This window comes from Felis catus, chromosome C2 (genome assembly GCF_018350175.1).
Source record: "Felis catus isolate Fca126 chromosome C2, F.catus_Fca126_mat1.0, whole genome shotgun sequence".
Lineage (NCBI taxonomy): Eukaryota > Metazoa > Chordata > Mammalia > Carnivora > Felidae > Felis > Felis catus.
The window spans coordinates 27121601-27149168 of record NC_058376.1 but is presented as its reverse complement, the minus strand read 5'-3'; the positions used below and the strand labels follow the sequence as shown (position 1 = coordinate 27149168).

Below are 27568 nucleotides of genomic sequence, written 5' to 3'. Positions count from 1 at the left end.
TAAATGGCCTGTTCACAATTCAAACATGTAATGGACTCTACAAAATTCCACTGCTGTGCTTCTGCTTAATTAGATGTATTTGCATCTAATAAGAAGAGAAAACCAACTTTCTGCAAGGCCGGTTTTTTTCCCCATAATTTTATCTTAGGTATTAAATACATTTTCTAATGTACATAATGTTTAGAGGTCCCCAAATAAACAAATAAATAAAACCAGTATTAAAAAAAAGACCAGTTTGTCATACCACCATGCTATATATTGTTGGTTGACTTCAAAGTATTGTTCTTTTTAACTCAGGATGTCACCTTGTAGCAATTGGCCTTTACTGACCCGTGAAAATGGATGGAGTTATTCTGATCTCACTATGGAGAAGGTCAGGTTCACAGCTTGGATTTGAGAACAGCAGAAGGAATTACCTTAGAGGAAGAAACTGATCTTGAAAAAGTAAATGTTTATTTACATTGAGTTCTCAGAAATAGGTAGAGATCAAGAAGGAAACTACAGAATTACTTCAGGATATTTTTAAAGTGCCTCCACTTAGGTATCCTTGTCTAAATATGCTCACTTCATAGCCATTTCGTCATGAAGAATGCATTGAACTTTTCACAATAAGTTTTGAGGATTTTTTACTCCTCACCACATACCTATGTTTCCTGCTGTGATATTTAAGCAATTTTTTCTTGAAGGGTTTTTAGTACTTAATTCATCAGTCCTTATTTCTGTTTTCTTGCAATTCTCTTTGTTTGCTTTAATAAAACTGCTATACTATGGTCATCAGAAATAAGATTTATAATTCATAAGACTAGCATGACCTGCCGAGGTACAAGTAAAAAAATAGTAGAATATGTACGTGTGTTTATTAGTCATGGTATTATATATATATATATATATATATATATATATAGTACAATAATTTTGTATGTATATATGTACATGTGCATAAAACTATACATATATATTTACTGAGTTAAACTTAACTGCTAGAAATTACTTTATGCTTTGGAATTTGTATGTGGAATAGTTTAAATCTCAGGTTATTTTTGGTGGGTGTACAAAGATCTCCCGGAGAAAACAATAATAAATGATTTTTTATTAATAGTAGTTTATTTTGAAACTATGGTGATTATATTCTGAAAACATTTTTTATTTGTTAGTATGATATAGAGCAAGAGGCAGTACATTAAAGGTAATCATTTTTCCCAATATTATTATTTTTTAAAGAAACATGAATTTATATTTAACTATGATGAACAACTGAAAGAGCTAAATATATTTTTATTTTGTCTAGAGTTACTGTAAAATGATAAAGTACAAAATTTCTAGCATGTTAGATGCACAGAATTTACTGTCTACAGTAGCTCTTTTTCTTTTTTTTTTAATATGAAATTTATTGACAAATTGGTTTCCATACAACACCCAGTGCTCATCCCAAAAGGTGCCCTCCTCAATACCCATCACCCACCCTCTCCTCCCTCCCACCCCCCATCAACCCTCAGTTTGTTCTCAGTTTTTAACAGTCTCTTATGCTTTGGCTCTCTCCCACTCTAACCTCTTTTTTTTTTTTTCCTTCCCCTCCCCCATGGGTTCCTGTTAAGTTTCTCAGGATCCACATAAGAGTGAAACCATATGGTATCTGTCTTTCTCTGTATGGCTTATTTCACTTAGCATCACACTCTCCAGTTCCATCCACGTTGCTACAAAAGGCCATATTTCATTTTTTCTCATTGCCACGTAGTATTCCATTGTGTATATAAACCACAATTTCTTTATCCATTCATCAGTTGATGGACATTTAGGCTCTTTCCATAATTTGGCTATTGTTGAGAGTGCTGCTATGAACATTGGGGTACAAGTGGCCCTATGCATCAGTACTCCTGTATCCCTTGGATAAATTCCTAGCAGTGCTATACAGTAGCTCTTTTTCTATAAGCATAGTTATAATTGATAATTTATCAATAAGTTTTCTTTTGAAGGGAAGATTTGGTTGTATATGCTATTTCTTTAAATTTTTCCTTGTCTTGATGTAAGAAATACTAGCCTATAGAAAACTAAATGGCAATTCTGACCAATATGGACCACAATGATACCCAAACCCAATAAGAAAATTGCCATACATGGAACAATGTTCTTCAGTCCTGTCAGAACTATTTATTCTGTATTCACTGTAGGCCCTGATGGCCATTGATAGGAAATAATATTCCATTCTGATGCACAACTAATAATGTCATTTGAGTTGTATTGAAAATTTAAATAAAATTCAAGCTATAAGAGATAAAGAGATACAGATTATCCCGTCCTTTTGCATTAATTGTTTAGTTACCAAAGCAGTCTTTTAAGGAAATGTTGCAAATTGACTGATAAGCTTGTCATCGTATGTTATTCCAACATTTTATGGGTGCAAGTTATTGGGTAAATGATTCAAGCAAAGAAATGGTAACCGAAGACACGATACATCCATAAACCATACTAATACCTACCTTTTCCCTGGAATAATAAAAATCAATCTGTAATCAGAGTAGTTAGTTAGCTAACAACCTTCCATGTAATGAATACACATGTCTGTACCCTTATTAAGAACACATTTGGGTGCATTTCTATTTCCATGAATATTATAACCTGGCTGGGAATATTAAACGGTAATGAGCCAGCATGTGAAAAATAGAGAATAGACTATATTAAATTAACTGAGCTAGTAGGTTTGTTTTGTTTCTTTATCCTACGCTGTACTTAAAAGAATAAAAAATAAATGAAAGCCAGCAAAAATCTCTTTGAGCAACTTTCTACGAAAAATGAACATTTAAGTGCCATACGAGCCTGTTGAAAAAGGTAACTGAATTCAACAAAAGCATTAATTGATATTCTGTGTAAAATCTACCCTGAAAATGTATCTGGCACCATTCCTATTTCTGTTGCAGAGCAGGAACTGACATACGATAGTTGTTTAATAAATACATGTTGAATTTATCAATGATGAACGACCCTAATAGAAATGGATATTTGTATCTCTAACTGGGTTTCCCATTCTAACACAGCTCATTTCCTTAAAGACAGATTCTTAAAGCTGCCTCTGGAACACTTATCTTTTGATGATTCAGTTACTTTGCAAAGGAATAACATCTGGTGGAAGCTTAAATATTCTGAAAAATCACTCTGATTCTCATTTTGTAATATTATCAGCCAATGAAATTGACAATTTCTGAGGATCTATTTGTGTAGGAACTTGGAATCGTGGCTATATCTGGTCCACAAAAGAAGGAAGACTGTCACCAAAGATTTAAAAATTTAGATTATAATACAATTTAAAAATCAGGTGATAACTGAGATGTAAAACTGTGCGCAGCCTATTTTTGGCCTCCTTGTATTGTATCATAGTTAAAGTATCATCTTGTTAAATGAATTTGCCCAACTACAGGCTAATGTAAGCATTCTGAGCATGACTAAGGTAGGATAGGCCAAGATAGGATGTTTGGTAGTTTGTGTGCATTAAAGGCATTTTCAACTTATGAGTTTTTCAACTTATGATAGAGTTATTGGGGCATAACTTCATCATAAGTCAAGGAAGATCTGGAGATATAGCAGAGGTCAAATGTATGAAGACTGAAGTACTTCACTATATATTTCTAACAGGTATAAAACCCATGACCTTTCCTCTCCTTCCTCAAAAAGAAAGAAAGAAGAGAGCTGTGGGCAAATAATTTTAACAGCAAAAATAATGCTAGCAGCTGCCAAGACCACCCCTCCCTCAGAGTCTGTATGGGGCTCCTAGAACAATAGAGTATCGTTAAAAGAATGGATAATAGAAAATATCCTATGATTTCACTCATATGTGGAATTTAAGAAATAAAACAGATGAACATGGTGAAAGGGAGGCAAAAATAAGATAAAAACAGAGAGGGAGGTAAACCATAAGAAACTCTTAAGTACAGAGATGAGGGTTGCTGGAGGGATATTGGGTGGGGGGGATGGGCAAAAATGGGTGATGGGTATTAGGGAGGGCACTTGGAATGAGCACTGGGTGTTGTATGTAAGTGATGGATCACTAAATTCTACTCTCGAAATCAGTTTGCACTCTATGTCAACTAACTTAGATTTAAATTTTAAAAAGATGGATAATAGAGGCAGATTGCTTAGATTCAAATCCCACTTCTGCCATTTGCTAGTTATCGATCTTCACTTTATTCTTCTTACCTGTAAATTGGTAAGAATAACAGCTGCTTTAACAGTATTTGTTTAATAAAAAATAATAACCTTTCTTCCAATTAAGTGAAGATGTGTGGAAGTTAATGTGCAGATGAGAGTGGACATGAATCAAACGGGAAAGGAAGCATGTTTTTTTGAGATGCTACTCTTTGCTCATAGAACATCACTGAAAGAGGCATCAAAGTACCCAATGTCTTGGCATCATGGAGGTTAAAACAGAGAACAGAGTGGCAAGTTTCTAACAATATTGGAAAGTAGTTACTGTTTCCTGCTTCATTTTTTTAATCAACATTAACTGGAGGGTATGCCAGCCTTATCTTCCATTTATATTTTCTTTTGAAATATTTCTTCAAGGAACCATAAGCACACTAATTAAACCAGGGAAAAACTTCAAAGGATCCATTTCACTTCTCATAGTATAAGTATACATAAGAAAAAGCAATTAATTTAAAACCCAAGTTTCATATATTCCCAGCTTTCCAGTTGAGAGATGATGAAATATACATTTCTCAACTCTTCTGTTTCTTTCTGGAATCAATTGTCACTTTCTCTTGGTCTTCTTTTCTGCAGTAACTGGTTATTTTGATTACTGTCAAAAGGCTGGATGATGTTCACAATTATCTTCTTTCTCCTTCTGATGCTAATTCTATTGTTTAGTAAATCAAGGGAAAGGAATACCAGATGAAACCTGGTATAATTTTTAAAGTTTGGAAAGGAAATCAGTATTTAACTTAATTATTGTCTTTTATGTACAGGGCTGAATATTTACGTTTGGAACAACCCTTAAGCTCAATTCAGCTGTTTAGACATGAAGTAGAGTTCCAAGTCAAGTTAAACAATTTTTCAATAAGATATATTAGTGTCAGTGTATCTTGCCCTACTTAAAAATATTTTTATACTATATGGTTTGATCTATTTAATGTTTGAAAAATTTAATTAGTTTCCAGTGGGGAAAATCTTATTGTCTCTAATCCAATCTCTTTATCCAAAGTCCAAAACGTCAATTTTAAGAGCAGAACAGACCTTTTTCAGATGAGTAGTTATTAGGGGGGAGCATAGTATGTAATCTATGCTGATCTAATATAAATTTTTCCAATCTGGGATCTCTTGTATTGCAGATACTCAAACACCCGTGCTTCTATTGTCTCAAATTCTCACAGAAATATAAGCCCTGATGGTGAGATTTTTTTTCTTTTTGCCTTCAAGATTTAGCTAGAGACACAAATCAGAAATAAATTAGCTGAAAGTAAAAGTTTAAGAAGGAGTGGATGCTTTGGGAAAGGAAATGATTTGGTGTTGGTACTTTAGATTAATGCAACCAGGTTTCAGAAACTAGAAGGTGAAGTATAACAAAGGATACCCAGAATTCTTGAGTGCAGTAAAACGAACATATGCCTTGCATCTAGGTGTTGCCTGATTTTTTAAAAAAGGGTAAAGACTATCTACCAGTTGATCTAGTGATTCCTGAGAACATCTGTGTGCTGTCCATCCAAAGGGATAAGGAAGTAAAGTCTTCTGTCATTTCCTACTGCCACTTTATTCTTGTAGCAATATCTAACTATACCTCCTAAGGAAATTAAATTTGTTTTCACCCAGATTTAAGGTTATTTACAAGACAGACTTCCACCGTGATAATACATCCGCACTTTGGAGCTGGAATGGTATAGCAGTTTTCCAACTGATCTCCAAATTTTTATCCCTTCAATTATGTTTTGTACCCTTCCCCTTTTGCCTGAAGTTTCTTTCAAAAATTAAGATCACATCTCCAGAATGGAATGCCTGGGTGTCTCAGTTGGTTGAGCTTCTGACTCTTGATTCTGGCTCAGGTCATGGTCTCATGGTTTGTGGTATCGAGCCCCTTGTCGGAATCTGCGCTGACAATGTGGAGCCTACTTGGGATTCTCTCTCTCCTTCTCTCTCTGTCTCTCCCCTGCTTGCAGTCAACATAAATCAACATACATAAATAAATATTTTAAAAAGTTTAAAATTACCTCTTTTCTAGGAACCTTTAATGACCTCTGAAGTTTGTTTCCTCCCAAAAAAACTTTCATATTGGGTGTCATTAACAGATTAATAATACTAAATTGATCTTGGAGAAAATTTCTGTGAGGAAACATTTCTTGGTGTTGTTTTGTAAGTTAGACTACGTAAAGCACATAAGATGCTCCACAGAAATTTTGCAGAAAGATTCTGAAAGATCTTCAGAGGTATAAGGAAATAGGTGAGGAATGAAGTTGAGAGAGAAAAGTGATGGCATGATGTAGGGCAGCCATATTATGTCGAATTTAGTGTTTCTTAAATTGCCTCATTAAGTATCTACCTTTATCCTTTTCAGAAATTCCATTTTAAAAATATGATTACCACTATTAATGGTAAAGAAATAATTCAATCTCCAAGAAGACTTTTATGTATAAACCATGAATTGGGCCTCCAAGGTCATTCTTTGACTAAAAACATAGCTGTTAAAATTTTAAAAATTCTCCTCAGAGTCAACCTCTATAAACATAGAAATATATATGTAAAGATTAAAAAGAATGATAAACTGATTTTGTTTAGTTACCAAAATTTAGAAATTATATGTTGTGGTTTTAAATGCATGTTTATTTTTTGAAGACAGTTTAAATAAGGAGATAAAATTTTCATTTCAATAACTATTTTCTAGTAATCATCTACTCTGTGAAGAAATTATTATTGCTGAATTTTTGTAGTACCAATAACTACCACTGTAACATGATATTTATTGTTTGCTCACTATTTAAATAACACCCAGAATACTTTTAAGGAGATTTAAAAAAATAAATTGAGTTTGCTTTTAAAGTATCTTTGCTGAGACCTATGGTAAAATATTGACAATAATGGATTTTAAATGAATATTCTGATTAATCATAGAAGTCAGAGTTTCAGAAATAATACTGGATGATAAAATTTTTGAATTTGTATGTGTCAATTAAAATGTAAAATTAAGAAAACAGAGAAATGAAACTCTGTAGTATTAAACATCTATAAAAATCACTGGCTTAACTTTTTTTTTTTTTTTTTTTTTGCCTTACTATCCTAGACTGTCACATTTGTACATTAAAGTACTCAGTGCTATAGTTCTTATGCTATTTGGGGAAAATGGTGTTCTTCAGAAATTATACTTGCTTCCAACAAAAAGAATAATAATAATTTCAATAAAAGCTAGCTTGAATAATGACAGATTTCTATATCATGGTCAAAACAATGCCGTCACCTCCTGCATGATTGTTGCATGTGACTTTTGAGAACAGTACAAGTTGTTTTATCTACCTTTTGGCTATTGAGAGCTTTTGCTGTCTAAATGCAGTTGTAGTAATATGCAAATGCAGGATAATTTGGGAATTATATGTTAGAGCTAAAAGCTGTGTACTTAATGATATGACCAATTTTATATTTAATAAAACGTCACCTGAAAATGAAGATTTCAGAACATTAAGCATTGTCATTTGAATCTAGAGGTGGTATTTTTCTTATTTGCTTATATTGTAGTTTATATGCTTCCTTCAAAAACAAGAACCCTTCAGTATGCCTATTTTTAAATGTCAGCACAGCATCATATACCAAATAAAAATTTTCAATTTAATTGAGTTTCAGATCTCAAGCTGAATTAATATTAGACACAGTTTAGTGATTACATATATTTTATTGTTGAAGTTAATCATACGCACCAAAGTATAGCTTTTAAAAAAAAAATACAAAACCTGCTTTAGCATGAAGTATTAGCAGTTGAGCAAAAGAATGATAAAAATACTTACTTGAGATGCCTGAGTGGCTGGTTGGTTAAGTGTCTGACTCTTGATCTAGGCTCAGGTCATGAACACGGTTCGAAAGATTGAGCCCTACATTGGGATCTGCACTGACAGCATGGAGCCTGTTTGGGATTCTCTCTCTCTCTCTCTCTCTCTCTCTCTCTCTCTCTCTCTCTCTCTCTTGCTCTCTCTCTCTCAAAATAAATAAATACAAAAACTTAAAAACAATACTTATTTGGAAGGACTGGGAATTGGACAAGCAGTCTCTCTTTGCCCCACAGAGTGGTGGGAAAATTGTCTACCCAATATCCAGCTAGCTTTTCTGCTTCCAGAAGAGCTCTGATGATTTTCTACATTTGAGTTTGGTGAATGACTTCAGAGAGCTGCCCTAAGACACCCACCTAGCTGCCCCATATGACAAATCAGCTCATAGGTCTCCATTAACGTGTTACAGACAGAGAAGTGGATTGTTTGGAGATGTACACAGGAAGAAATTATTTCTGAAGATGTGATATTTTTTTTATAAAAAAAATTTTTGACCATGCTTCTGCCCTCTTACATATCTCCAAGGCAAAGACTATTTCTTATTTATATCTATCCAGAATCTTCTATATAAAAGTTGCTTTCCCCATGAATGTCACAGAATAGAATTTGACATTAGGAGCAAGAATGAGCCTTTTGCTTCTTGTTGTCTGCAAAGTAAAGGTAAAGCTCGTGAGAGAAGTCTGGTTTTATGTTTGGTTTTAGTTTTTCTTTGGTGTTTTTTTTTTATTTTTATTTTTTGGATGAATTATGGTATAATAGAAAACAAGCAAGCAAACAAGAGAACAATGGGAAGGAGGACAAGAATTAAAGAAAGCCAGTATATTCATCCATGCGTTTTGTTTCAGCTTAGCAATTAAGGCCTTTATAGCATATGATTCAATTGGTGTGAAACTCATCAGGTTTTTTTTATAGAATTATACATTTTCACATACTATTCTACATCATGAAAAATCCTTCCTTTCTTTTTAAAAAATTTTTTTTTTCTTAACGTTTATTTATTATTGAGAGACAGAGAGAGACAAAGCATGAACATGGGACGGGCAGAGAGAGGAGGAGACACAGAATCTGAAGCAGGCTCCAGGCTCTGGGCTGTCAGCACAGAGCGCAACGTGGGGCTGGAACCCATAAACTGCGAGATCATGACCTGAGCCAAAGTCGGACGCTCAACCAGCTGAGCCACCCAGGCACCCCCCCCCTTCCTTTCTTTTCTACCTGAAACTTGTCTGCTGGTCTTCTAATACCCTGACATCTCTTTTGAAAAATTCTTCTCTTACTCTCCCAGGCAGTTGATTGTTCCTTTCTGGGATGCTGCATATCTCTATCACAACGCTTTCACGTTGCCTTACAAATATTCACTTACATACATGTCTGCTCTCAGACTAAACTGTCAGCTCCTTACAGCCGGGACTATTTCTTCCTCGTTTCTGTATTCCCACCATCTTCTGTTCTGCCTTTCATAGTTGGCATTTGATGGAAAGCTAATTGATCTTTCTAAGAATTAAACCAGTCTTTTAGAAGAATATATTTGCGATGAGATGATATATGATCCCAAACAGTGGTTTATGCTCTCTGCTGCCTTATTTTTGCCCTGAAATTAAATGATAAAGAAAAAATGACAAGAGAGAACCAAACTTAGGAAGGAAATAAGATTTGCTTGCAAAGTATGAATTTGAGTAACTTGAATAAAATATCTAGAGTAGTATGACTATTGTATTAAGAGACATTGAGGTAACAAATAATGTTTCTAAAAGTTTCTCAGTTGTTTCTAGACCATACAATATTAAAATAGAAAAAATTGAGTAGATGCGATCTTACTCAATTACACTATAAGTGTAGATTGAATAAATAAATGAACAAATGAAGCCCAGAAATGTTAAGTGACACATACTTAAGTCATATCTCTTAACATCAACGCTAGGACTAGAGCTCAGAACCCAGTGTCAAGTTAAAAGTAAAATCTTGACTTATAATGCGATGATTTTTAAAAATATTTTTTGTTTTCAAATAATTTTAGACCTACAGAAAAGATACAAACATAACACAGAGGATTCATATATATACCCTTCACTCAGTTTCTCCTAATGTTGATAATTTACACAACTATAATATAAAGATCAAAACTAGGAAATTAATATCAAATTCAGAAATCCTTATTACCTTTTGTTGTTGGGTCTCTTTATGCCCTCAGTATTTTATAGTTTCTCAGTCTTTTATGACGTTGACACTCTTAAAGAGGACTGCTCAGTTATATTGTAGAATGTCCTTCAATTTGGATTTATCTGATGTTTTCTCATGTGTACATTGAGGTTGTGCTTTTAGGCAACATGCACCATGTCAGGGAATGCATGGTATCATGTGTCTTATTACTGATGATATTAACCTTCATCATTTGAGGCAGGTGGTATGGGTCAGATTTTGCCAATATAAGTTTATTATTTTTCCCTTCATAATTAGTATATACTTTGGTGAAGATACTTTTAGACTAAGCCAATATCCTGTTTTTCTTCAGTCTTTTTGCCCACTGATTTTGATAATTGTTAGTAGATCTTTCTTGTCTCTAACAATTATTACTAATGTGTTTGCGTAATGAGATTTTGTATGTTCCTCATTCCATCCACATTTATTAATTAGAATTCTCTTAAACAAGGTATATCCCTTCTCCCTTTTGCTTATTTATTTAAGTACATATTTATATTAGTGTGGGCATATGGGTATTTATTTATTTTAGGGCTTATAATTCAATAATATTATTATGTATTTTGTTCAAATTATTCCAGCTCTGGCTGTTGGGAATTTTTTTCATTCTGGCTTCAGTGTCTATTTGACATTCCCCCCTTCTTTTTTGGGGCACTTTCTTATATTTTGGTAAGATATTCCAGATTTGCCTTATTTTTCCTGCTCATCCCTGAAATAAGCTACTTGTCCACAGAGTACTTATTCTTTTAACTAGAAAATGGTATTTAGAAACCAAAATCTGGGTGCTAGGTATCCTTGTTGCTCCTGGGGTGTTATTGCTTCTAGCCCTCTTTAATAGAGCTAGGAATGTATGTGTGTATGCTAATCTGTGTATGGATATTTACCCATATTTATTTCTATGTCTGTAAATATATGAACAATTATGAGTTAATACTGATGTCTCTAATTCTAATGTAATACAACAGGGTTGTAGCCTCCAGCCTTTCCTTGTTTGTCACTTTTTTCTCTAACAGTGAAAAATTTATCTCCCACCATCTGTAATACACTTAACTTATATGTTCAGTCCTGATACACATACCAAGTAGGTACAAAATTGACAACCCTTACCCGCGTGAGAAACTGGTTAACTAATCAGAATGAGCTAATTGAGTACCATTCTTTTGCCTCACAGTATTTTAAAATATTTTTTTCATTAAGTTTCTTTGGTTTATGATTTTTTTCTCCATCCTATTCAATAACGTTATGTTATTCATTTATAACACATCTAGGTTCATTTGTTTTTCATATGTTCACCTCATATCCTGGGCTATTTTCATTTTTAATTAATTTTTAAAAATTTTATTTTTCATTAATTTGGGGAGGGGAATGTGAAAATTGCTGTAGTTCTAAAAGGTGCTATAGTTCTAAATATATATATACATATATTTAGAACTATATATATATATATATATATATTTATTTATTTATTTATTTAGAGAAGTGTTCCATTCTCTAGGTCTAGGATCTTACTACCAAGTTCTCATTTCCCCTTTCTTCCCATTCTTTTCTTTTCCATTCCCTGTAGGTAACTTTTTTTTTTTTTAACTACTGGCTTATCCTTTCTGTATCTCTTTTGTACCAAGGCACAAGATAGATACATGTTTATTTTCTTATATCTTTTGCTTTCTTGTAAGAAAAAAAAAGGTAGCTACTATAAGTACTCTTCTGCAATTTGACTATTTCATTTAACAAATTTTCCTGGAAACTACACCAGTTCACTTCACAGAGATCTTCCTCATTCTTTTATATAGGCTGCATAGTACTCTGTTGTATTGCTTTAATAAATGTAATGAGTCTCCTGTGCATGAGTACTAGGTTGTTTCTTTTTTTTAATGGTTATTTACTTTTGAGAGAGAGAGAGAGAGAGAGAGAGAGAGACAGACAGAGACAGAGAGACAGAGAGAGGGAGAGAGGAGATGGGGGAGGGGCAGAGAGAAAGGGAGACAGATCTGAAGCAGGGTCCAGGCTCCGTGCTGACAGCAAAGACCCCTATGCAGGGATCAAACTCATAAACCATGAGATCATGACCTGAGCCGAAGTCAGACACTTAACCGACTGAACCACCCAGGTGCCCCCATTAGGTTGTTTCAAATATTTGCAGTTAAAAACAAGCCTGCAATGAATACCATTGTGTATGTGTGGTTTCTAACCATTGGAGTCATAGAAATTGGATTGCTCAATCGGAAGGTAATTACATACATAGTTTTGTAAAGTATTTTATCTCCCGAGAGTTGGACCAATTTTTAACAGTAATAAATGGGAGTGCTGGTTTCCCCACATCCTTGTGAACAGAATGTGATGTCAATTTTTGCTCATCTCAGAGTTAAAAAATGATACATCGGGTGTTTTAATTTGCACTACAGTGACTGTGACTAAATTCAAATATTTTCATATACTTGGGGATTTTTTTTTTTACTTTTGTGTGAAAATAGTTGGTTCAAATGTTTTTCCAACTTTTATGTTTTGGGTGTTTGTTCCTCAGTTTTGGGAGTTCTTGATAGATTGTGGATATTAGTTCTTTGTGGTTTGTGTCATGAATATTGTCTTTTTGGCTTTTCAGTTGTCTTTTGACTTTGCAAATTCTCTCCTACATACTTTTAGATTTTTTAAATTTGTTTAAATTTATCGATATTTTTCTCTTTCTAGTTGTATTGACATATAATTGATGTACAAAACTTTGTGAGTTTAAAGTATACAGCATAATGACTTGACACTCATACATTGTGAAATGTTTACCACAGTAACTTTAGTTAACAACCACCACCTCATAAAGTCACAAAAATTTTATTTCCTTGTGATGAGAACTTTAGGATCTTTTCTTTTATTGCTTCTGGATTTTGATTCATATTTTGAAACCCTTTTTCTAATCCACAACTAGAAGTATTCATTCATGTTTTCCTCTAGCACCTATATTGTTTCATTTTTCAATTTAGATCCCTAATTTATTTAGTGTTTATTTTGGTGTATACTATGAGATATAGATCTAATGTTTTTACGATTTCCAAATGACTACCCAGTTGTTTTAGCACCATTTATTAAAAGTTTATCTTCACTCCAATGATGGGAAATGCCACTTTTAACATGTGCCAAATTTTAGACTGCCTGCATTTTATTTTTCTGGATTATTTATCTACTTATGTGCCAGTACTACATGTTTAATTATAGAGGTTTTCTAGTATGTTTTAATTTTTAGTAGGGCTAGTTTCCCTTAGTTTTCCTGAGTATTGTTTTATGTTTACTTCTAAAAGGAATTTTAGTGTCTGGGACGCCTGGGTGGCTCAGTCAGTTGAGCGTCCAACTCTTGATTTCGGCTCAGGTCATGATCCCAGGGTCATGGCATCAAGCCCCATGTCGGGCTCTGCACTGAGCATGGAGCCTGCTTAGGATTCTCTCTCTCTCTCTTTCTCTCCCTCTGCCTCTCTCCCCCATTCTTTCTTACTCTAAAATTTAAAAAAAAAATTAATTTTAGAGTCAACTTGTCTCAACTCCATAAAATAACTTGCTAATATTTTTATTAGGCTTTCACTGAGTTTATGTATTAAGTTAGGAAGAGCTGCATCTTTATAATGTTGAGTTGTCTTAGTCAAGAACAGGATATGTCTTTCAATTTGTCCAAGTCTGTATTTATATCTTTAAAAGGTATTTAAAGTACTTTTTAAATATTCCATATTTCTCATTGAATCAACTCCTAAATATTTAATCTTCTTTATTATTATAAAATAACTATTTTCTATTTCAGCTATTTATATACTGGCATTTAAAGCTATTTGTGTATGTTTTCTTGCTATGCTATCATATTATCTACAAATAAAGATAGTTTTACTTCCTGTTTGTTTTTGTGTCACTAATTAATTTCTGTCATCTAATTGCATTGGCTAATATCTTGAGTACATTTTGAATAGCAGCATAAATAGTGGGCATGCTTACTTTGTTCCCAATTTTACTAGCGATGCTTCTACTGTCCTCATTAAAAATGATGCTGGCTTTTGGCTATATATATATGTGTGTATATATATATATATATATATATATATATATATATACACACACACACATAAATATACGCACATAAAATATCCTTAAATTTCTAATTTCTTACTGTTTATTTAATAATGAAAGAGTGCTTAATTATTGTGATGGCTTTTTCAGCATCTAAGAAGACAATATGATTTCCCCCCTTAGATATAACATAATATGTGATAGTAATAACTTTTTATATATTGAAGTGATTATACATTACTCAAATAAAACCTATTTGGCCATAGTGAATTATTTTCTTAATATGGTACTAGATCCTATTTGTTAATATTTTATTTATATTCTTGAATTAATTATGAGTTCTTCTGTTCCTTTGTAATGTCTTTATTTCATTAGATGTCATTGTTACGCTTGTTTCATAAAAAGTATTATGAAAATTTAATTCCTTTTCAATGTACTGGTATAATTTCTAGAGTTTAGACTATGCGGTCATAGAAACTAAGCAGATATATCTATATATCTATATCTATATCTACATCTATCTATATCTGTCTATATATATATATATATACACATATATATATACATATATATATATACATGTATATATATATATATATGTATATATATATATATATATCTTCTGTGAAACCACCAGAGCCTAGTGCTTTTTGGTGAAGTAATTCCTAGATAACTTGCTTGGTTTTTTTCCTATGGAAATTTTTTGTTTAAGATTTATAATTCAAATAGAGTCAATTTGATAATATCTATCTAGTTCTTCAAATTTATTTAAGTAGAGTTCTACAGAGCAGTTGTGTTTGTGAGTATTTTAACTTCTTTTATTTCAAAGGCTTCTTCCCTTTTATTATTTGTTTGTTTTTAATGTTTATTTTGGAAAGAGAGAGGGAGAGAGAGAGAGACAGAGCATGAGTGGGGAAGGGGCAGAGAGAGAAGGAGACACAGAATCAGAAGCAGGCTCCAGGCTCTGAGCTGTCAGCACAGAACCCAACATGGGCCTTGAACTCACAGACAACAAGATCATGACCTGAGCCAAAGTTGGATGCTTAACCAACTGAGCCACACAGTTTCCCTTACCTTTTATGATTTATTTTACATCCTCTTCTTCCTACTTTCTGACTGCTTTTTCTTGAATCAGGTTAGCCAGTGCTTTTTCTCTATTGTTATTAAAAAAGTAAGATTTTAATCAGACCTACTGTTTTTTTGTTATCTTACTCTATGATCATTTTCTTCTTTTATTTTATTATTTTCATCCTTATGATACTTTATTTTTGTTTCTTATTTATTCTTTTTTTGTATTTAGAGAAGGGAATTAAATGTATTTACTGTCATTCTTTCTTTGTTATTAATGAAAGTGTTTAGTGCAGTGATTTTTCATTATCAGGTGTATAATGTTTTCATTATCATCATTTTTGTAATTCTGTAATTTCAATTTATAAATTCCTCTTTTACCCAAGCTATTTAATAAAAAGGGTTTTTTAAAAATGTCCAAGTAGAAAGGTCTTTCTTATTTGTTTTTAAATACTATATATAGAATTTCTCATTTTATTGCTTTATAATTATGGAGTATTATTCATAATATTTTATTTTATTGAAGTCACTGATGTTTATTTGCAATTTAATATGTGATCAGTTTTTGTGAACATTCTTTAGGTACCTAAAAAGAACGTGTATTCTCCATTCTTAAGGGTAGAGTTTAATGTATAGCCATTAGATCTATCCTCTTGGTTATGTTGGCTAGATCCTCTATCTTTTGTCTTACTTTTTGTTCATTTGTTCTGTCTAGTGTTGAGAGTGGCAAATTTTTTTCCTCCTCTCACATCTGGTGGATTTTGCTTCATAAATACAGTGTTAGTATTTCATTACACTCTTCCCAGATGTCTGACTTGGGTGATTCATAAATCTTTCTGATTTAACAAAATGATAGGAGGCATTGGAATTACCTTATTGGTCTGCATGAAAATAAGATCCTATTAATTCTTCAGTATATAAATCCCCTTGACAGAATTCAAAACAGATCTATCCTACATCAAAATGAATTCTATACCAACTCTGTACTGGTTATTAATATGAGAATTGTCTATGTGTATTATTATGAAACACTTGGTCTAAAAAATAGATTTTTTAATTGTAATTTAGCCCAGTGGTTCCCAAACCTGGCTGTGCATCATATTAAGAGCTTGCCACACAGATGCATGGGCCCTAGCACTGAGATTTTGGTTTGGTGTGTCTGGATGTGGCCTGAGAACTCACAAGTAGAAAATCTGGAACTACATAAGGAAACCACTGATGTAGCCCTTTAGTTTTGTAAGTGTTCCTGTTAATCAATGTTTAGTTCCTAACCTAATCACTTTGAAGTTGAGATGTACTAAAATGTATTATGGTGCTTTGCTGGTGAATGTCCCTGTTCTTGACGTTTGGGATTTTGACTTGATGATCATGGTATATATCCAACCATTTATTTATTTTTTGAAATGTTTATTTGAGAGGGAAAGAGAGTGAGCATGAGCTGGGGAAGAGCAGAGAGAAAAGGAGAGTGAGAATCCGAAGCAGGCTCTGTGCTGCCAGCACATAGCCCAATGTAAGACCCAATCCCACAACCCATAAGATCATGACCTGAGCCAAAGTAGTCAGACTTTTAACCAAATGAGCCACACAGGTGCCTCGTATTCAACCATTTAGAACATGCTTAGGTAGAAAATGGGCAATATTAAAAATCTATCTTGGATAAAATATTAAAATGTCTTTAAATCTATCATTCTTATCTTCCCAGATGAAATAAATCAGAGGAGCTGTATCAACATCTAAAATAACCATTATAAATAAAGTCAAAGGGTGTAATTGTTTACCAAATTTGTTCATAATAAAAAAAAAAACACAAAAACAAACTTTGTATACTGTAGGTATCTGGGCACTTAGTAAAGATAGTGAGTGATAAGAAAAATACCAAGAAGAAACATGAAAAGAGATTACTGGAAAATCGTGCAACCGAATTATCACCATTAAAGCCATTCAAGGAACAGAAATATTAATTGGAAGCCAAGCTCTAATCGTTTGGACGTTTCCTAAACTTCAAAACAACTAACATCACTTCATGTCAGGTGGGGCAACATGCAGAAAAGTCTTTGTTCTGAGTGTTTTTTAGTTGTTTTGCTAAAGCCTCAGCCTTCAGTTTCAACTGGGCCTACTGTACAAAATTGTTAGACCAAAGTCTCATCTAAACTGACAAATGAAAGTGTTCCATCCCTACAATTCTCCGCAAATTACAAAGGATAAGAATAGGCAGTATTACTGTGTGGATTGCATTTGGCTGGTAGTTTCTCTGTTAAGCTGGTAGGTGAATTATTTATCATCTCTTTCGATTGGAAACTAGATGCAGTGTAGTAATTCAGAGGTTATTCATATATCCTTTAAGATTGATACTACGTGTTTGCACATTGACATTCATTTTTGCAAAATTATTCTGGTGTAGCTAAGGTGGAAGCCTGAAAGTGTTGGTCTTATTTTTTCAGTGGTGAAATAGAGACAGAGTTAGGGAGCGCTGTGCCTCAGGCTATCATTATGAATCTCTGAGATATCTAGAGGCTGGAAAAGAAATTCAAATCTGCCTTCATTTTCCAGGCCAAGATTTCGCTACAAAACTAATTTTCAATTTAGGTATAAATATAACCGTTGATTTCCCTTCATAACTTGTATAAACACAGAGCCTCCTTTGTCCTGATTTCCGAGTTCCTCACCTTCTGCCATTGGAGGCAAAGCAAAAGTCAGGAGAATTACACTAATTTGAAAAATGACCAAATTATTATTGCCCTGGAGCAGGGCACAGTTGGAGTTTATCAGTGAGTCATTTTATAGCCTCTGATAATGTGTCTGTCTCCTAAATCTATCCTCTGATAATATTCTTATATCTTCCAAAGAAACTTTATGGAAGAATTATGAGCCAAATTGTTCTTATTCAATAGAAGCACCTTAACTCATTGAAGATAAAGCAAGTTTTGTCGATTTGTACTCCAAATCAGAAGATAAAAAAAAAATCCAAAGAGATTCAAGCATAACAGATGTCAATATTAAACAAAAGAAAAACTATAAGATCTTTCCGTCTTTTGAAATAAAATGAAATATCCCACCACTATTTTATTAGTCCTTACTATAAATAAAACTAAAGGAGAATCAATAAAATTATTTCACTTAAGAGGTAATCATGCATCTCCATAAATATTTAAATATCAAATTGAAGTACAGATGTTTTGCTGTTCAACAGATGCCTGTTCAACAGTGACATATGCAACATTTCCAGAGATATATGCAAACAAAAAAGGCATGTATTTCAGGCATGTATTCCAGAGATACATGCAAACAAAAAAGGCACATTCAGTTTTGAATGTGTCAAAAATGCCCTGCTATATTGCTCGGTACTTATAACCAGTGGACAGTTATTTGCACAACTACTGATTTGAAGTGAGATCATTGTCATAAGATCCCGATTCAAAGAAAGTAGACTGTAGTTATAATAATACTTATACACTGTAGTTATAATAATACTGTAGTTATAATAATACTTATACACATTTTTAACTGTAGTTATAATAATACTTATACACATTTTTAACAATATTTAAAAGGCCAGTTGTTTCGAACATTGTATTTGGTGCAAAGGCCCCATGACAGTATCTTTTATGCCCACTATCCTTTCAAAAACAAACATTGGATAAACTTTGGAACTAAATTTGGTCGTGTACGAATTATTCTTGAAACATTAGTTTGGTGAATAGGTGTTCTGAATTTATAAGAAGTGCTGTCTATTAGAGGATAGTTTCAGGGTTTGTTGTTGTTGTTGTTGTTGTTGTTGTTGTTGTTTTTACTTTACTAGAAAGGCACAGGCAAACGTTAATGACTGAATTCTGCTGTGATCATACTAAGTAAGTTGTCTGATTGTACTAATAATGCTAAGAATAATAATGTAGCAGCTACCATGTATTCAATATTTACCTCATACCAGGCATGTTGCTGTACCCTTTACCTTGATCTTGGCTTTTAAAAATCACAACTACTATTATGTTGAACATTTTGTGTAAGCAGAGGCCTCTGAGAAGAATTAGGTAACTCCTCCAAAATTCTGTTCCTCCGTAATTTACGCTCCTCTCTACAGATGTCTTCTCTCTTGGTCAAGCTAAATCTTTGAAAATTGCCTTGATAGTACAATGTAATCATGATATAGTGCAACAAATAAGAGTAATGCTAACTCTTTGAGCTTTCTGAGTCATAGTGAGGATGTTATGCTTTACTTGGGGACATCATTTGACCCTGGGTATTACTGGGTCTAATAGTGAGCCACTTCGTAATGGGCTTAGACTATACCTGGTTTTTTTACTTTGCTGCATTGAACAGGACTGTATATTTGATGAGACTCACAGTGGTATAGTTATAAATGTGAAATTACAGATGATGTCACATATAACATGAGTCCATTATTTAATGAACAATGACTGGATGCATTCTGCATTGCCTTTTTATAATGTTTTATAAGAAAAACTTTTGTATTCCATGAGGTGTTGATGGAGTAATTCTATTTTTTCTAATGGGAAAATTATGAGACACTCACATTATATAAAAACTAAAGAGGATGACAATGTAAAATTCAGCAAAGATGCCATATACTCCATATTTCCATGCATGTGAATATTTTGGTCCAATATTCTCTTTTTGTCAAATTGCACTTAAAGTCTGAATATTCATTGAACTAAGTATGTGTTAATGTGGTTCCTGGTTTCTGCTTTTCATTTTAACTCAAATTCTTCAGATCTTAAGTCCTTAGCTCAGAGCTTTAAGTTTAAAACAACTTTACATGCCCCAAATTTATTGAGTACCAGCTCTGGGCCAGGCACCTTGTTTGAGAGTTGAGGACAGAAATAAATGATTTAGTCTACTGGTTGAGGTATACAAATTAATAAAAATTTCCAGGCCTTCATCCAGACATGAAGTTCATGGTCATCATATAAGTATATGAATAGTGGCAGGGGATTCTTGAAATCCCAAAGTTATATGCAAATCATTGTGGGTCTATGGATATGAACATTTTGCTATGGAAGGTGTTCATAGATTTCATCAGATTCTCCAAAGGTTCATAAACTAACACAGTCAAGAATTACTAATCTCTTCTTCCTTGGCAATGGGAGTAAATTAGTTTTAGCAGTACATTTTTTAATATGTAAATCAAAAATATTGTGAATTGCCTAATATTACGTATCTGTTTAATGCAGATTTAGAATAGAAATAATAAGTGGTCATTTGACATAGTCCAAAGTTGCTTTCTACCATGTATTTATCTCATTAATATCATTTCAATTTTTACTCAAACTACATTCTCTTCGTCTGTTAAATGGAAACATGGGCTTTTATATGCCTCCATGTTTAAAATGGGAAAACACCAACCCAGCGTTAGATGTCCAAACTAATTCAGTTTTTATTTCTGCTCAATTTTTATAAGAAGCAAATGGCAACCAGAATTTTTTAAATGTACTTTCCTGGGGGAGACCTAATCTCAGTCACAGTATCTTTGATGTGTAATGGTCTTCGATCATCATAAAGATAAATCACAAAAGAAAGATGCCATTGTATTTCCTCTGTTCTCTGCCAACTAGGACAAGGGCATAAACAAACAGAACTTTAGGTATTTCAATAGTATTGGGCAAGATGTTCTGGTTAGACCAGTAAACCAGGTAGTTTAGTTAATGGGAGGAGCCCATGCTCCATGTATTCTAGTAGTCACCAGTGGTTTGGCTTGCCTTTTTATCTGTTTGCTTCTTTGCTTAGCATTCAAGTTTTGTTTCTCTATCAGGAAAATGGTGTTTTTCATTTATCAGTTTAAGGCAGCAACCTAATGACCTCAGAAACTGTCACTTTTACCAGTGTGTGCGTATGTGTGTGCACGCACACATATATGTGAAGATGATTATTTGTAATCCTTATATGAGAGCTGTATTAAAGATTTTACTTACTTTTAATTGAAAACTTGGAAGATACGGTCTTCCAAAAATGGTAATGTGCCTTTCCTACTTTGTCATTTTGAAGAGTAAGGTTCATGTTACATTTCACATGTTTATCTAACATTGTACCACTCTAGGGGGTGAAAAGTGGAAAGAAATTAGGTCAGGGTTAGCTTTTATAAAAGGCATTTTTACTCTGACACACCACTGGGTGGAGTACATTGCTAGCCCAGAGTCTAATATTACTGTATTATAAGGGTGTTTCTGTGCCAGAAGAGAGAAACTCCTAATCAATTTTGAGGTTTTGTGTATTGTTTTAAAAACCTGAACATGTTTAATAAAGGCTAAATGACTGGAATATAATACCAACATTGACTGTGCTCTGGCATTATAACTTTCAAGATTCGATCCGTCTTGCCTAGACCCGTGGGAGATAAGGTTTGACACCCTGCCTGGAAAACTCAGAGAGAATTATTTAGAAAAAGGCCATTTTATGTTCTGGTCAAAAGAGCAGCTGCAATTTGGGCTGAATTAGTGCTTTAACTCTACATGGAAAAGCATAAAGCTTATTTTTGATAATGGAATCAAACTGTACCCTGATACTGAATTTGACTTTTCATTTGATGTCGCTTTGATAGGGCTTATATTGGAGCTGAGCCTTAATCTTATAATAAAATGAACTTCTGTCAGATGCACTGTGGGACTATTGTTGTCAGTAGCTTTTACCTGAATCTGGCCTTCAGAACTTTATGAACAAGAAAAATTTTATAGTATCTGTTAGTTTTATGTGATTTTCAATTTTCCTCAATTCCTTTCTTGCCTCTTTAATTCTTTTTCCTTAAACGCCGGGAAAATGAAATGTACTCATCACATCTAAAATCTCCAGCCTTTCAGATTTATTGTGCCACATATTTTACAGCCCAATAAAACTACATGTTTATAAAACTATTTAAACCCTGTAATTCTAAATATATACCTACATGTTGCAAGTAAATATTTGTGTGCTATTTGAAAGAAAGGAGTCTCATGTTGACTCTTCTTTTCTCTTTGTTTCTTGTATCCCTTGAATTTCATTTTCCAGCTCACGGTGTACCCCTTCGCCTTTTCTAAGCGGTCAGCTCTCGAACCTTGCCCTATAGCTGTCCTGCTTCCGAACCACCCCTCCTGCTCCATTTTCTATTTTACAGTGATTTCTCTTTCATCTGTATTTTTTTTAACAACGGTGTATTTTCATTTGACTTAAATTTTCTTTGCAAAGCTATTAAATATTCTTTATTTCGCCTTCCTTCTCCCTCTCCCCCATTCCCCCGCCCCCCATCAAGTATAGCATCTCATCTATTTCTCCGTACTAAAGCTGTGGTTTCCCCAGGGGAGGGACTTTCTCATACACACGGCTCAGTGCTATGATGATTTCAGTGGTGCCAGCATATTTTAACCACATCATTATCATGTAGTCCTAAAGCTTCGCTCACTGAACACACCATCTTTAAAAGGATTCCGTTTCCATTAATCAATTTTAGAACTTGAGATTCGAGCACGTAAAGCATTTATTAGAATGTTCCCTACTTGTTCCCACATTCATCTCATTCTCTTGACTATCTAAGAAAAAGGAATTGTGCAAGAGTCTTTTCTCCCTCCATGCTTACCTCTCCTTTCTATATCCCACCGAGCCCCCCAAGTCTATTCTTCCATACAGTAGTTAAATCAGAGCATGCGGCAGGACGGCATTGTGTGAACTGGTGGCCACACAAGTACTTTGTATTCACTGGAGGTTTAGAAGTACAGCAGCTGCATATAAATATGCATAGTTGAGAGATTCATGATGGTACCACCTCATTCTAGTGCTGGTTGGCTGCAGTGCAGGCACTACAAATCAATGAACATTTTCCCCATCCATCAGCTGCTCGCTTGCAAGCAGACAAAACACTTACAATGCCAGAAACCCACAGAGAGCTCCTTAGTGAACGAAACCTCACTGTCACAAGATTCAAAATAGCCGTCCCCCCTCCCACCCTGAACCTCCACGGCTCTCGACCTCAAATGTCTTTTTTTATCCAATGTGGATCGCGAGCACTTAAAAAATAACACCAGGAAAGAAAGAGAAAAAAAAGGAGCAATGATAAATCAGGGTTTTGAGGGTCCTCACATTATACTTGTCACAAAACAAAGGATGCTTTGAGCATTAACCCTTTTAGAAAATAAAACCCATCATAAAGATGAATCTGCCTATGTTGACTACACTGCTTTATGGTTGTGGGGTCTGAGTGTTGAAGCATTTAAATATGCAAAGCATTGTGCCAGGCCCTGGCAGACATTTGTAATTTATCCATAGTTATTAGATGGCTTTGGGTATTGAAGGAGTTATGATATGCTGATATGAGAAAAATAAATCATAAATGTAGGTAGTAGTAGAAATCGTGTTTTCTCCCATTGAGTGAGCAATTCTGCAGGTCTATTTACATTTAAAAATTCAAACATTCAGTCCATGTAGAAATTTTAATAGAAGCTTAATTTCCTTTAACAATTTCCATGTGAAATTATTAAGGAATCAAATATATATTCCTTGGGAAAAGATCTAAATTCATTACATCTACAGAACAAGTTTATTTTTCATCTAAGGTGGATTAACATTAGCAACAAAAATAGTTCATTCTTGTGCAAAAAGAATACTTAGCTCTTAAACAGTTTGTAATACTTCTTGACAACCTGCTGATCAAGTTTTAAAAAAGAGGAGTAATCAATTTGATTTCTCATTCATTTATTCACTCATCCATTTTTTCAACTATTTGTCAAATACCTCCTGTAGCATCATGGAACATAAAATATAATTTCTGTAGTCCCTCTTTTGAAGATGCAAATCTTCTGGTTGGGGAGATAGGAAATACAGTTATATAAATGACCATGTGACTTTTTTTATTTTGAAAATGTCTAGTCCAGTATTTGGTATATTGAAGATACTTAGTAAATATTTTGTAAGTGTATGTGACATATTGATTTAAAACTTCTCTAGCAATTTAATGTTTCATTACCATATTTCAAGAGGGGTAAAAACAAATAAACTAGTTATACTTGTCCATAACTATAGCTCAGAGAAGCTGACATGCCTACCTTTTATTTGCGTGTGAGCAGCAAAACCAAAATTTTAACCCCTATCTGCTTAACTTCGGAGTCCATCCATTCACTCCTACTAAGCCATGTTGAATTACAAGACAGAATGTGATAATTGCTCTAGGGGATCAGAGGAAGTAAAGATCACTTCCAGCTGGGATGACCAAAGAAGACATCATTAAGAAGGAGTAGCATTTGAGTAAGCCTTTGAAGAATGGGCACAGGAACAAAGCAAAAACTACAGACAGGAGTTAGCATTGGTGAAACCTTATGACTCTGGCAAACAAGTTGCCAGGCAGATGAAGGACATCTCTTTCAGTGAAATGATGCTGTAAATAACACCGCTATTTAAAGAATTGCCAACCAGACTCCTCACTTAATAGAAATGGAATCCACAAATGGATTTATATTTCAGGTTTCAAATGAAAGTCAGTTAAACTGCTTTGGATCCCAGTTTCTTCATTTCTAAAGTAAGGGCTTGAGCCAGATGTCCCATGGAGACTCTTTTAAGGACGTCTGTTTTGCAGTGCTTTCATTTCCATTTGTTTTTCAGACTATTAAAAAAATACTGGGAGTAGACAATTCAGTATAGAGCAGTTATATAACCTGTGTATAAGTAATCATTCTCAGAACACAAAGTATATCTAGGTATTTACATATCTATATGTGTATGTCTATATATAAACTAGGTTATTTGCATTCAAATGACTAATCTGAACTCTGAATTTAATTTTTTGTCACGGTTTTCCCCATTTGGCTTTCCAATGGTGTTTGAATCAAGCTAATTTTTATAACAATTTAATCAATATAGATTAATATACACTCTCTTATTGTATCTGTTTCTATATTTCAACTGTTGAAGAAGATTTAAAGATTGAATATTTGATATTAATTCATCAATAAAAAGGCATTTTTTGTGGTATTCAAGTGCTTCTGAATAGATTCACATATTTTCCACCTTTCCAGACTATAACTCAGATAGCAGTTAAAGCAAGATTTTGGCCATGTTTATTAAACATGTAGTGATGACATATATATATATGAAAGGAATATATACTGTGTGTGTATACATGCACGCATGCAGGTAAACAAACTGAGGGAACAGGAGAACTTAAAAGAATGATACAGTACTTATTTTTTTCCTGACTTAAAATCTTTTTTTTTTTTCTGTCAACATTTCCCGCCCCCTTAATTTTTTCCCAACAAGAAAAGAGAACAAAGAGAAAGAAGTATTTTGTTTGAATTTAGGGTGAGAAGAAAATCAAACATCATTTTTCTCATAATTTTTGCAAAGGCTACTAAAGGGATATGAGTGGGGAGCTCTTCCTTGAATAGAAATGCCCTGGATGGAAATCCCATCCTGCCATTGTTATTGCCAAGTACATTCAGGGGGAACTGGATGTTGTGAGAGTCCCAGACTCTTTTATTTTCCATCTTACACTTCTCTTATGTCCTAAAACAGTATGTTTTGGTAAACACTTATTTGGATTCTAGTCTATTTGGAATTGAACTGAATTTATTAGGTTTGTTTTAATGATCTGAATGAAACTGAACTTCATTTGTAGCAAATAATGTGATGCTTTGATCATTGTAATTCTGATTCTGATCTTAAATGGAGAGAGTTTAAGCTCATTTTGGTTAAATCAGTTTATGGCCAAATCCGCTAATCTTAACAAATGTTTACTGAGCACCGACTATATTTATTAGTGCTGACTCTTGTGCTTAAGAAATATAACAAGGTTTCTAACCTTGATAGTTTATATTTATGTTGGGAAATAATATTAAGTTTTCAAAATGTTAATAAATATCAGGCCTTAGATACATAAATGCTAACTGAGTGATAAGGTGTACAAAGTCCTCTGGAAGTTCAGAGCCCAGGAATTTCCATAAGTCCTGGCTTTGTAACTACGCAGTACTGGCACCCCTTTTTTTAATGGGAGAAAACTCTGAAGATGAATTTGCCCTCGGGTGCATTCTGAGCAGATGCAAGTTGAAAACCACTGCTCCAGGCAATGAAAGTAATTGAAACAATTTGAGCAGATAATCACTTAATAAAAAGAAGATGAAACTGGAGCAATGGGTAGATTGCAATAAATTTTCCTGTCACAGCAGAAAAGAACAAGATACAAGGACGATCTTCTAGTGATGATCTTAAGTTAGAAGAGCTTTAGTTTTATAAAGGCATTTCTGGTGGGAAGTTTAAGTTGCCTTTAAATAGGGTCATTGATTTTTGTGAAATAAAATTGGTAAACTTATACTGTGTTAAAATTAAAAACAACCGTTATTTAGTAATTTCAAAACCAGTCATAGACGTGAATGCTTACATTTTAAGAAAAGGGAAAATGAGGGGCGCCTGGGTGGCGCAGTCGGTTAAGCGTCCGACTTCAGCCAGGTCATGATCTCGCGGTCTGTGAGTTCGAGCCCCGCGTCGGGCTCTGGGCTGATGGCTCAGAGCCTGGAGCCTGTTTCCGATTCTGTGTCTCCCTCTCTCTCTGCCCCTCCCCCGTTCATGCTCTCTCTCTCTCTCTGTCCCAAAAATAAATAAAAGTTGAAAAAAAATTAAAAAAAAAAAAAAAAAGAAAAGGGAAAATGAATAAATACCAAGAAAGTACAACATCGTAAGACGGGAACTTGGATGGGATATTAACCTAATGGCCCTTAATTCTCCCCATTTTTCTTAGGTACTATCTATATAATCATCCATTTGAGAAAGCAGCAGGTGTAGTTAAACATTAGGTTGGAACTGACATTCAGAGAATGTGAATTGCTTCAAGTGAGTCCATTTACCCTCTCAGTGAACTTGGAAATCTGTTTCACGTCATATAAATCTCAGATTTCTCAGCAACAACATGTAAAATAATAATTGCAACCAAACCTAACTTTCAGAACTGTAAAGATTCTGTAAGATTCGTTGAGTATGCTCTAAAATGAGTATGCTCTAAAAATGTAAAGCCCACATTTGAGACATTGTCATTGCATTAGATTACCTGCCTTATGATATTTTCCTTCTAATAATCAAAAAATCAAATGTATGTTTTGAATTCCACCCTTTAATTCATTATCCGTAGACAGAAATTGTTAGTTTTCTTTCTCCAGTCTTTGGTTCTCTTATACAACTGATAAAAATCTTGTCTGATGTATGCACGGATTGTTTTAATCTGTGGCTGGAGGAGAAGTGAAGGCATATTGAAAATAATTATAAAGTCAGTCACAACAAAAAAATGTAACTGT

General features: G+C 33.8%; 1 long non-coding RNA gene across 1 annotated transcript in view; it reads left to right on the top strand.

Moving 5' to 3' along the window:
• LOC109503371 overlaps positions 1-27568 on the top strand; it is a 215853-nt gene that overhangs the window by 16663 nt on the left and 171622 nt on the right. The window contains exon 2 of the long non-coding RNA XR_006584622.1: positions 3526-3627. This is a non-coding gene — a long non-coding RNA (uncharacterized LOC109503371). The remainder of the gene's footprint in view (positions 1-3525; positions 3628-27568) is intronic.